Below are 12467 nucleotides of genomic sequence, written 5' to 3'. Positions count from 1 at the left end.
TCTGTTGTATTCTGCTTCATATATCATAGGACCATAGATTTAGAGCTGGAAGGAGACCCAGTGATCCAATATTGATTCCAAACCCTTCATTTTACAAATTTGGAAATTGAGGCACAGAGGTGTTGAGTGACTTAATTCCATTCTTTACCGTTGTCCTACAGTTCTCTAGAGCCTTGTTGTTCTTGGAATTATCTAGGAAGACTCTATTGAGAACTCTAGGCCTCACATACCTTGCTCTCCAAATTCTGAATATGATTTTGAGCACTCTCCAGCTTGGCCATAAGATTGACTTTATCTGAGGCGCCGGAGAGGAAGTCCTGTTGGCAAAAGCACCAGTCTGGCCAAGAGGGGAATCGCACTATTGCAATCCCATTACACACCTGAGGTAAACTGAGACCCAGCCAGAATAGGTGACCTGACAGAGGTTACCCATTGACCACTGTGAAGATCATGTAGCATGTGGAGCAGAAAGCGAGTCTTTTGAAAACAAGTAAAAGCTGCTGCCCTGGGTGTGAGGTGACCTACCATGTCTCACGGATCCTTCATGACCCTGAAACTAATGGTGAAGGCCTGAAGTTGTAACTTGAGATCATAGGACTTACATTGGGCAAGGACCTTAGTGATCACCTAGCCCAACCCTCCAGTTTTCCAAATTAGGAAACTGAGGCCCAGATTGCCTGAGTTCTCAGGGATACAGCCAGCCTTCAAATCTAATCCCATATTTAGCACCCATCCCATGTATACTATATTCCACAATGAGGTACTGTATGACTTTGGTCAAGTCTTCTAATCTCTCTTGACTTTAGTCTTCTCATCTGCAGAATGACAGAATCCTACTTCACCTACCTCAGGGAAGGGTATGATAAATATGACAGTGGACAAGAAAGAGCTTTGGAAAGTATGAAATGCCATGTGAGGGACTGTTCTCAATACAATCTTAGTAGAACAAATTGCCTACAGAAAGGGGGTCTGTATAGCCAACCTGCCAAGAATCCTGGAAGATATGGCTCAGGGGATGACTCCCATTAAAAATATTTTATTGCTCTGGTTACCAAGGATTCTGCTCAAGAAAGAAAGCTCTCTTAAAACTGAGGGTTTACTCTAACTGGATTTCAGCTCCAGAGATGATGACATAGGATGGCTTAAGGAAGGAAAGGGGAGGTAGTTTAGATGGAGGTCAGGAGAGAGATGGGCAAACATAACTAATTTGCATCCATATCAGGTGAGTCAACCTAAATCTGTTAAAAAATTAAATTGTGGGACATTTTAATATGCAAATTTGACCTAGAATACTGAGCTGTTGCCATGTAGAGGTCCCTAAAAGGCCTGCTTTAATGGACTAATAAGATGGTGGCTGATCAGGATGTCAATTGTATGAAGCACAAAGAAAGGCTTTTAAGTGCTAGAAAACAGTTTCTTCTCTTAGGTTTACTGGGTCCTGTTAAATCTTATATACATTGTTCATTTATACTCTGTTAACCCCTTAGTGAGTGGAAAAGAAAGCTTGGATTAGAGCATCTCCTGTACAAATGGTCACAGATTCTGTATCATTGGCGTCTGAGTTAAGGACTACATATTGTTCTATTAGGACGCAGCGGACTTGGAGTGAACAGTTCTTTTCTCCTCATATGCTGCATTTTTTCCTGAGGTGATAATAGGCAGTTTGGAATGTTTCTTGGTTGTGGATAGATGGATGTGGAGAGAATCTGCTCTCTTCCTGGCAGAGAGTGAGAGGTGCAGTAGGAGAGTGAGTTCCTGGACTTGGATGGGCACCATTGGTTGATGGGACCAGTTGGCTCTGAATGGCATCCCTCCCACCCCAAATCTGCTTTAGGCACCAGTTTTGTTTCCACTGCTTTCACTTCTCCCCTCCATGGAGACTACACCTTCCCAAAAAGGAGTGGTGTCTGATCCCTACTCTAGATTCCAAAGCGACATCAAGCAATTAAAGATATCTATAGGCATATGAAAAAATGCTTGAAATCACTATTGACTAGAGAAATGCAAATCAAAACAACTCTTAGGTATCACATCTCTCCTGTCAGATTGGCTAAAATGACAAAACAGGAAAATGATAAATGCTGGAGAGGATGTGGGAAAATTGGAACATTGTTACATTGCTGGTGGAGTTGTGAACTGATCCATCCATTCTGGAGAGCAATTTGGAACTATGCCCAAAGGGCTATAAAAATGTTCATACCCTTTGACCCAGCAATACCACTTCTAGGGTTGTATCCCAAAGAGATCACACAAGTGGGAAAAGGACACATATGTACAAAAATATTTATAGCGGCTCTTTCTGTAGTAGCAAAGAATTGGAAATCAAGGGGATGCCCATCATTTGGGGAATGGATGAACAAATTGTGGTATATAAAAGTAATGGAATACTATTTTGCTATAAGAAATGGGGATGATACAGACTTCATAACAACCTGGAAAAACCTACATGATATATTGCTGAGTGAGTGGAGCAGAACCAGGAGAACATTATACACAACCACAGATATATGGATTCTGTGATGACTAACCCTGATAGACTTTGTTCTTCTCAGCAACACAAGGTGCAAAGACAACTCCAAAGGACTCACAAGGGAGAATGCTACCTACATCCAGAGAAAGAACTATGGAGTCTGAATGCAGGTTGAGGCACACTTTATACTTGCCTTTTTTCCCCTTTTTTTCTCTTTTGTTTTTGTTTTTGGGTTTTTTTTTTTGGTTCTATTTCTTCTTTTGCATGATTCGTTCCATTGCTCACAATTCTTCTTCACAACTTGACTAGTGTGTAAATAACTTCAATGCAAAGTTATACATAGAAGATATACCGGATTCCATGCCATCTTGGGGAGGCAGTGGGGGAGGGGGAAAAGAAATTCTGGAACTGAAAATTATGTAGAACCGAGTATTATTAATAAAAAATAAAAAATTTCAAAAAATAAAAAAAACAATTTGACCAACCCCTGTCACCCAGACTGCACTAGGAGTCTGTGGGGCCCTCTAGGCAGTCTCAAGGTACCTGGTGAGTAATCACCCCACCTGGGGAGTGACTGGTCCCAGCTTGAAAGGACCCTTTGCTCTCTTGGTTAAGATATAGGGACATGCATGGGGAGAACGGTCATGCACAGAGGTGGAACCAAGTGGAAATTGGAACACGACTGGAGAACTGAACTGGCAAGCAAGGCTATAATCCCATTCTTTTCTCATCTTACTCCCTTAATAATGTCCTATGGTTCCATATTGGCTCTAGCATCAATTGCAAACTTCTCTGTTTGGTCCTTAGAGCCTTCAGAACCTGACTTCAACTGACCTTTTCAGGTTTCTTAACATTACTCCTCTTGAAATACTGTCATCCAACCAAACTAGTCTTGCTCTTCTCAGACATGTTCCTTCATCTCCCATCTCCACACCTTTGCACAGGATGTGCCTCATGCCTGCAATGTACTCCCTTTTCATCTTACCCCATTAGAACCCTTAGTTTCCTTCAAAACTCAAGTGCCACCTCCTAAATGAGGTCACCTGATTCAACTGCTGGGATTCCCTTTCCACCCAAATGATCTTGTATTTATTTGGCATACACCCATGTTGTCTACTGGCAGTCTATAAGCTCCTTGACGGCATGGGCCTGTTTTATTTTTGTCTTTGTGTCTCCAGTGTTGAACTGTGCCTGACACATAGTAGATTAAATTCTTGTTGATCAGATGAATGATTTCTGGGAGAATTCTAGAGCAGATCTACGGTTGTATGTTGAATTCTGTCAGGAACTTCTCTTTGGTTTGGAATTTGAGTAGGGTTCAAAGAATGGACTCAGCTCCCTTCCTCAAATTCCATGTTGCCCTTTGGCCAGAACTCTCATTAGCCCATGTCATGCTCTCCTTTGTAGCATCCTTATAATTTTGTACATGTTATTCTTCTATTAAATTGCAACCTTCTTGAGGGCAGGGGCTATTAACATTTTTTGTACACTACCAATGCTTTACTTTTAGCAAGTTCTTGTTTGATGTTTGTTGAATTCTGGTTCTGCTTTAGTTGAACTGTGGGGTCTCAGCTTGGAGTCTAAGTAATATGGGGAGCTTGCTTGTTCCATTTCACTCTCCTTTACTCCTTTCCCTGTTTTTATTTTTCCTTCTCTTTTACCTTCCAAATATGTCAGGAGTGTGCCTGTGTGTGGTGGGGGTGGGTGGAACAGCAATCAGAAGAACGGATGATGATGGTAACGATGATGATGATGATGATGAGAGGAGAGGGAAAAATACAGAGACAGACAGAGGCAGAAAGAGACAGAGGAGACAGAGAAGACAGAGAGAGAAAGAGAGAGAGAGAGAGAGAGAGAGAGAGAGAGAGAGAGAGACAGAGAGAGACAGAGACAGAGAGACAGACAGACAGAGAGACAGGGAGAGACAGAGAGAGACAGAGAGAGAGAGAGACAGAGACAGAGAGACAGACAGAGAGACAGACAGAGAGACAGAGAGAGACAGAGAGAGAGAGAGAGAGACACAGAGAGAGAGAGAGAGAGAGCGGGGGGGGGGGAGAGAGAGAGAGGAGATGGTGATAGACATTCATCTAAGGGATGATGGGAATATATGCTTGTTGGGGAACCTGTCCTGAGGAACCTATCTCAGAGAAGAGGAAAGGGTGACCTAAATCTCTGGATTCTTTGACCTAGGATTCAAGGACTCCATTAATCAACAAGAATTTATTAAATTTCTACCATGTTCCAGGCACTGTGACAAGCCCTGATAATTAAAAAACAAACAAAAATGATACAATCTCTGCCGTCAAGGAACTTCTGCTCTCTCACAGCACATAACATGGACATGTGTAATTAAACATGAAATAGGAGCAAAGTTATTTTGAAATAAGGCATTGTCAGCTGGGGGGGCAGGTATCAGGAAAGCCCTTGGGTAGGAAGGGGCCTTTTAGCTGATTTCAAGGATTCTTGGAGATGGAGTGGCAGAAGGAATGCATTCCAGGCTTGGTGAATAGACTGGGGAAGTCTTTCTTGTTAGTATTTGTATCCCTATGACTTAGCACAATGGATGGCATGTTAGAGGCACTTAATAAATGTTAATGGACCCAACTGTCAGGCACTGTGCTAAACATTGAGAATACAACTACAAAGAAAGAGAAATATAGTCCCTGCCGTCAAGGAGCTTCTACTCTCTTAGGGTAAAGCAACACATCAAAGCTTAAAAGCAGGAGGGAGGAGAGGGAAGGTCCCATGGGTGGGGATATGGTTTTGAGATCTAGAGGAAGTCAGTAATGGAACCAAAGAGGAAGGTGAGTTGGTCTTGGCTCCTCCCCAGAATGGAGACTCCAGAAGGAGCTCACCAATGGGAGGAGGGGCCAGACTTGTGGAGGACAGGGGAAAAACCTCATTACCAGTCCTAATGTCCTATTTGTTCCCATCTTAACCTAGTCCAAGCAGATGGAGGCCCCTTCAGTACAGGAAGAGACACAAAGACGAGGCATTTTTCACATGAACATGAGGTCATGTCTGCAGTGAAAAAATCTGGTTTTGGAGCAAGAAAAACATGGGTTTTATTCTTGGCTCTGCTACTTACCAACTGCGTGATTTTGGGTACATCATGTAACCTTTTGGAATCTATTTCCTTCTTTGTAAAATGAGAGTATTCGACAAGGTGAATCCTGGGGGGCCTCCCAGCTCCAAATCCCAGGATTCTAAGCACTGCCCAGGACCTGCTGTTGGCAGGATGTGCACTTTCAAGTAGTATTTGTAGACCAGAGCTGAAATGCATGTGTACAGGTATGTTTGTCCATTCATTCCACAAAGTTATTAAGCATTTACAATATACAGAGTCCTAGTCATAAAATCATCAGAATCCCATTCCCTTTGTTCTTGGGGTGAAGAATGAGCGAGAAGGTACTCAGGACAACCCCAAATGATAGTGTTATTACTGCCTTTCCTGCGAATGTGTGTGTAGATGTACAACTCTGTGTGTGTGTGTGTGTGTGTGTGTGTGCGTGAGCACGTGTGGGCTCCCGTGCTCATAGGACTGGGTTGCTAGAGGATTTTAAGATGGTTTGGAGGGTATTCCTTCATCTCCCTTAAGCCCAGGTATGCATGGCACTGGATACAGGGGTCTAGAGCAAGTGATAAAGGCTGAAATACCTGACCATGTGCATATTTCCTTGCTTAAAGCCTGGGAGTAGTAAGTATAGTAGGAAACTTTGAAGCTAATGGGTGAGTGTGGCTGGAAGACTGATAGTGGTCACTGTCTTCAAACTGAATCTGCCCTTCTCTAGGGGAGAAAGCAAAGATCCTGTTCTTCTCTATCTCTTTTTTTTGGAGGGGGAAAGGCAGGGCAATTGGGGTTAAGTGACTTGCCCAAGGTCACACAGCTAGTAAATGTGTCAAATGTCTGAAGCTGGATTTGAACTCAGGTCCTCCTGATTCCAGGGCCGGTGCTCTATTTACTGCACCACCTAGCTGCCCTGATCCTGTTCTTCTCAATAGCTGTTACTGCCTAATAAGTCTCCCCTCTCCAGATTTTTGCTTCTATACCTAAATGATTTATTTATGTTTAGGAGCATGCTTGTAAATGTTTAACGGCATACTTCCAACCCCCCAAAAAGTATGCCTGTCATACGTTTAAGTTTAATTGGCATTAACATTCTCTCCATCTGATCAACAAAACAATAAATCAAGTTATGATTTGTAGCAGTTGTCAGTTTCTGAGGTGTAAATGCTCCCAATGGAAATTTAACCATCAGCTCTTGTCAGTTGGTAGGAGCTGGTTGCAGCACATTTCTAAAATGCTCAGAACTGAATGCTGTACTCGAGATGCAGTCAGGGCAGAGCAGAGCCACAGGAACTCCTTTACCCACCTCCTCTAGATATTACTTGTATTTTTATTTGGCTTTGTACCTTTTATCCTTCTTTGCATCCATTTACCCATTTTATAAAGGGCAGGTTATGGGGGAATCTGACTCTGGTTCTCTTTATATGATGACATTGTTCTCACCTCCAGGCACCAGAGTGACCATTGATTGCTACAGTACCCCCACAGCCTGTGAGAGCATTTCACCTTAACCAGAACAACACCCTCTTTCTGGTCAAAGAGTAGAGTTTCAAATGCATCTACTGCAGAATCCCTTATATTTTATATTATTAAAGTGTTATATTATAATAGTTTCTCCATGAAAACCATTTCCGATCTTGATAATGACATTCCGCTAGTCAATCACAGTCATTTATGAAATCCTTATAATGTCCCAGGCACTGGAACATTCCCAGGAACACAAATAAAGATTAAAAAAGCCCCTGTCCCCAAGAGTCTTACTTTCTAATACCCAGAATCTCAGTATCTCAGATTTGGAGTTCAGTCTATCATTGAACTAGGAATCTCCACCACAACATTTTTGGCAAGGGAGAATACAGAGTCTAACTGAAGACTTGTACTGATGGGGAACTCACTACTTCATGAGTGGATTCCACTTTTATAAGGCTCCTTAGAGATAATTATCCCAGTGCCATTATACAGAGGAGAAATGCTGAAACAAAAGATGTAAAGTGACTCACTGGTGGGGATGGGAAGGTGGATGGGGAGTGTCACACAATTAGAGACTCAGATCCTGTGAGTCTTAAACCACTTCCCTTTCCTATATACAGTTAACATTAAGGGCCACGTAAGGTCTGCCCTACCTACCATTTTATTCTGTCTAAATATAAACATGGATGGATCCATATTTTTGTCCTTGGCTTTGGGTGAAGGAGAATCTTTCACTTCAAAAATAATTATTGACTGTGGGACCAAAATACTGCCCCCCTCCAACTTTACTCTAGAAAAAGCAGTAGGGAATAGTCGCTGACATTTGGCAATCGGAAAAAAACTAAAACCAAAACAGCAGCGGCAGCAGTGGCAACAGCACCAGAGTCCCAGGAGACTCAAAACTTGTAGATGATAAGTTATTTGTTTTGTGTAAATTCATTTCTTAGCTGTCAGTGTAGATAGTAATAGAGCCCCCTTGAAGCACCAGATAGGCCTACCTCTGTTGTCTTGTGCTGTATCTATAGTTATGGTATTATATGACTAGGGCAGCTAGGTGGCTCAGTGGATAGAGTGCTGGGCTTGGAATCCAAAAGAGTCATCTTCACAAATTCCAGTCCAACCTCAGACAGAACCCGGCGTTATCTCTTCAGCACAATGAGGCTTTGGAGGACTCTGGGGGAGGTTGGAAAGCTACGAAGAAGTGAAATTTCAGGACAATCTGTGATTTGCGGCACTGACCTATAGCAAACTGACCAGTTGGATCATGCAGTCATAATCCAGGCACCATAACTTGGTAGCAACTATTCAAAGTAGGGAAGCAAGGAACCTCTGAAAGTCCAGCCTTCCCAACCCAAACATATGAAGTGATGGGGAGCAATCTCATGGAAGAGTCATCAAATTGCTGTTGAGTTATTTCAGACTCTTCCTGGCCCCATTTGCGGTTTTCTTGACAAAGATACTAGAGTGGTTTGCCATTTCCTTCTTCAGCTCATTTTACAGATGAGGAACTGAGGAAAACAGGGTTAGGTGACTTGACCAGGGTCACACAGCTAGTAATAACAGCTACAATTTATATAACACTTACTATGTGCCAGGAACTCTGCTAAGCACTTTACAATTATCTCTTATGATCTTGACAACAGCATTCAGAGGTAAATACTATTATTATCCTCATTGTAGAGTTGAGAAAATGGAATCAAAGAGTGGCTTAGTGACTTGTTTAGGGTCACACAGCTGGGAAGTCTGAGGCTAGATTTGAACTCAAGTCTTCCTGACTCCACTGTACCACCTAGCTGCCTCAGAGGTGAAACTTGAACACAAATCTTCCTGGTTTTGAGGCCAGTCCTCTATCCACTGGATCATCCTACCCCCCAGCTAGAGCCATTCACTAAAGCATGGAGGCTCTGGGATCTGTATCAGTAGATAAAGTACCCACAATTCCAAAATATTAGTCCCTCCATTTTTGTGGGGCTCCTCTTTAGCATTATTTCATATCTTTGTTCATTTTCAGACCAAATGACAAAAGTGGAACTGGGGAGCATGTGAACATGGTAGAGAGAGACCATTCATCTATTTTTTAAAGGAATCTCTTCCCTCTTCTCTGCTGGCACCACAGACCCTTCAGGGAAGGGTCTTATTCCCTATGGCATCTATCATTGAATTGACCTCCTAACTGGTCTCCGTGTGCCTAGTCTTTCTCCTACAATATATCTTACACAAGTCTGTTAGATGAATCTGTCTAAACATAGAGAATGATTCCATTGGTTATAATTCTTCTTTACCACATGACCAATGTGAAAATATGTTTAATATGAATGTATATGTAGCGCCTATATCAGATTGCAAGCCATCTTGGGGAGGGGGGAGGAGAAAGAAGGGGAGCAAATTTAAAACTGAAAAGCTTGTGGAATTGTATGTTGTAAACTAAAAATAAATTTAAAAAGATAAATATAGGGAATGGCGTAAGGATCAGGCTCCTCCAACCCAGAGACCTTCAGCCTCTCACAGAGGACTGTGAAACGACTGTGTTTCAGGTTCCACAGTTCATAGATACTGCAGTGTCCCTGTGGGCTAAGTTAGGAGAATGATGGGGGTTTTCAGGTCTAAGGATATTTTCCTGTCCGGTTTCCTCGATTTATAGTTGAAGAAATGATTTACCCAAGGTCACATTGCTAGTAGGTGGGGAATTCCAGACCCCTAAGATAATGTCTTCACTCTCAGACCATTTGGAAGGGACTTTTGTGAGCTCAGAGATTCTCAGCAAGATAAACTAAGGACAGCAAGATAAGCAGGACAGTTTTATTGCACAGGTTATTGTGACAGTTTATTGTATGGGTGAATTCAGGTGGAAATCAGCAGCTCTGGCATCTGTTTCCATTAGTCAATCTATAACCATTTATTATTTAGCTGCAATTTTTTGGTCTTCTCATTCCATTAGTAGCAAGAATATTTGTATATGTCATTCAGTTCCTCCAGTACTGTGATGTTTCACAATCACAAGGTCATGGACTTGAACCTGGAAAGGATCCTGGAGGCCATTTTGTCCAAGCCTCTCATTCTATAAATGAGGACACTGAGGCTCAGAGGGGTAAATTTGGTTGTCCAAGGTCTCACAGGTAGTAAGAGGCAGACCCAAAATTTAATACCAGGTCCCTTAACCTCAAACTCAGCATTCATTTTGTTGCATGTATATTGCTTTCCCTAATTGTAGAAAATCTAGGCTCTGCTTAAAGCTTTTGGAGACAAAAATTACCATCCATGTTTGGATAACTCTGATTAATCAAAGTTCTTTTTAGAAATTGAGACTAAAATCTTTCTCCCTGTAACTTCCACCAATTGCCAATAATGGTGTGTTTTGGGGTCAAGCTAAAAACCAAACCAAAGCAAACCAATGAACCAAATTAAAAACACCAAGCAGCCCTCTTCTGAAATTAAACATTCTCCCAGGATTTGGCACTAAAGCTCAAGGCAATATAACCTTGTGTTCAGGAGTCAATGGCACTCAGGCATAGGGAGGAAGGCTACATTCTTGACCTCACAGGGTTGTGAGCTGGGACAAAACAGATGTCATCATAGACCCTGTGAGGTTAAGATGTTATGGAATTCCAGGAGGATGATGAAGTGGGAAGAACTTTGGACTAGCAGTCCGGAGACCTCGTTCAAACATATGGCATTGGAAAATGAGAGGTCTATGATCTATGATTTTGGACAGATCTCTCCTCCAATCTGGTACTCAGTTTGCTTACCTGTGAAATGAGGGGTCTGAATCCAGATGATCTGGAAGTGCCAGTTGTAAGCCCATGACTTTGAAGGGTCTTCCCCATGCACATGCTTGCCAGATGGATCTTTCAATCAGCACTGTTTCTGAGGTTTCAAATATTTGGGTAGAACCCTAAGAGAGGGCTTCTAGGTGTTGTAGGGGGACACAGAATTAGGACAATCCTGGTCCTCACTTTGGGGCATGACGCAGGCTAAAGTGAGGAGTAGGAGATGTATTTCACATTTATTAGCTTTTTTTTTTCAAAAAAGGTAAGCTTCTTCAGGGCAGCTGCATTTTGTATCCCATGCACCTAGCCCAGTGCCTGGCATGATTCTTGTTGCCTTGAAGAGAAATGACCTTAAAAATGACACTCAGCTATGTCCCATATAAAGTAGAAAAGAAATCTCAAGATGTAGAACTGTAATGGACCTTGAGAATTTAATTCCCTCTTTCCATAGATGAGTCTGGTCTTACCCTCTTATCTTCCAGTTCTGTAGCTGATAAATGGTAGAGTACCCTTAGGTTAGGTGGCTTGACCAAGGTCACACAGATAGAGAATAGCAGAGATTTGAATGCAGGTCTTCTGACTCCACATTCAATGCTCAGACTTCACTCATGTCCTATCAATCTCACTGAATTATTTTGAGGACATGCTGAAGCTCTAGGAGCAATAGAAATACAGGTTGGAGTTACTGAATTACTAGAGACACTCTCTCTGTTTATAATTCCTTCTCTGTTCTCATCAGGAGTTTGGCCTCTTTTCATCCATTCTAGCACTTCTCAGCGTAAGCAGCAGATGCTTTGGTACTTCGCTGAAGTCTTTCATGTATATGTGAAACGTATAATTTACTAGATCAAGCTTTTAAAGAATAAAAAAAAAGTTCTTGTGATAGCCTGGTAAGTGTACTGGCCAGAGAGCCAGGAAACCTGGGTTCATATCAGTCTCTGCTCTGCCACTTAATAGCTGTACAACACCAAGCAAATCACTGCCCCTCTCTGAGCCTTGGTTTTTCTTCCATCCAATGAAGGTGTTGTTCTATGACACTTTGAAGGGCCCTTCCAACTCTAAAATACTATGGTTTGGAGCTCCGTGGGTTTCTCATTACAGTACAACTTCTGTCCACCAATGCCAGTTTGAATCCATGCACAACTTAGTAGATGGTCTTCATGAGTCATTGCGGTCAAAACCCACGTCAAGTGATGGCTTCTTTCTTCTCAAGACCATTGATTTTAGAGCCAGAAGGTATCTTGGAAGTCATTGAATCCAACCTTCCCATTTTACAGATATGGAAGCTGAAATCCAAGTGATTCATCTGGAGTCATATGTTTAGTAAGTGTCAAAGGCAGAATCTGAACCCATGGCTTCCTGACTCCAAGCCCTGTGCTGTAGTCACCACTCCAAGTTGCCTTGGCTTGTCTAATCAGAGCTCAGGGGAATATGATGTCCTTCCAGCTTCTAGGACTTGTCAGAGATTTTTGTCTCTTGGTAGGAGTTTAAAGAACTCATAGTCACACCCATGTCATAATGAGGTGTCTGAAGCTGGTCATCATGGAGATTTGATCAATATAGTCTTTCCAGGCATACCAGGGCTCACTCGGGTGCCCCTAGCACTCATCTCCATTCTTAACAATTGAAGGCACCAACTCTCAATAGTGGTGTCCAGGATGAGCAGGCAGAACTTGGGAGGATATCTGAAATA

Source organism: Trichosurus vulpecula, chromosome 8 (assembly GCF_011100635.1).
Source record: "Trichosurus vulpecula isolate mTriVul1 chromosome 8, mTriVul1.pri, whole genome shotgun sequence".
Taxonomy (NCBI): domain Eukaryota; kingdom Metazoa; phylum Chordata; class Mammalia; order Diprotodontia; family Phalangeridae; genus Trichosurus; species Trichosurus vulpecula.
This window is presented reverse-complemented; position numbering follows the sequence as displayed.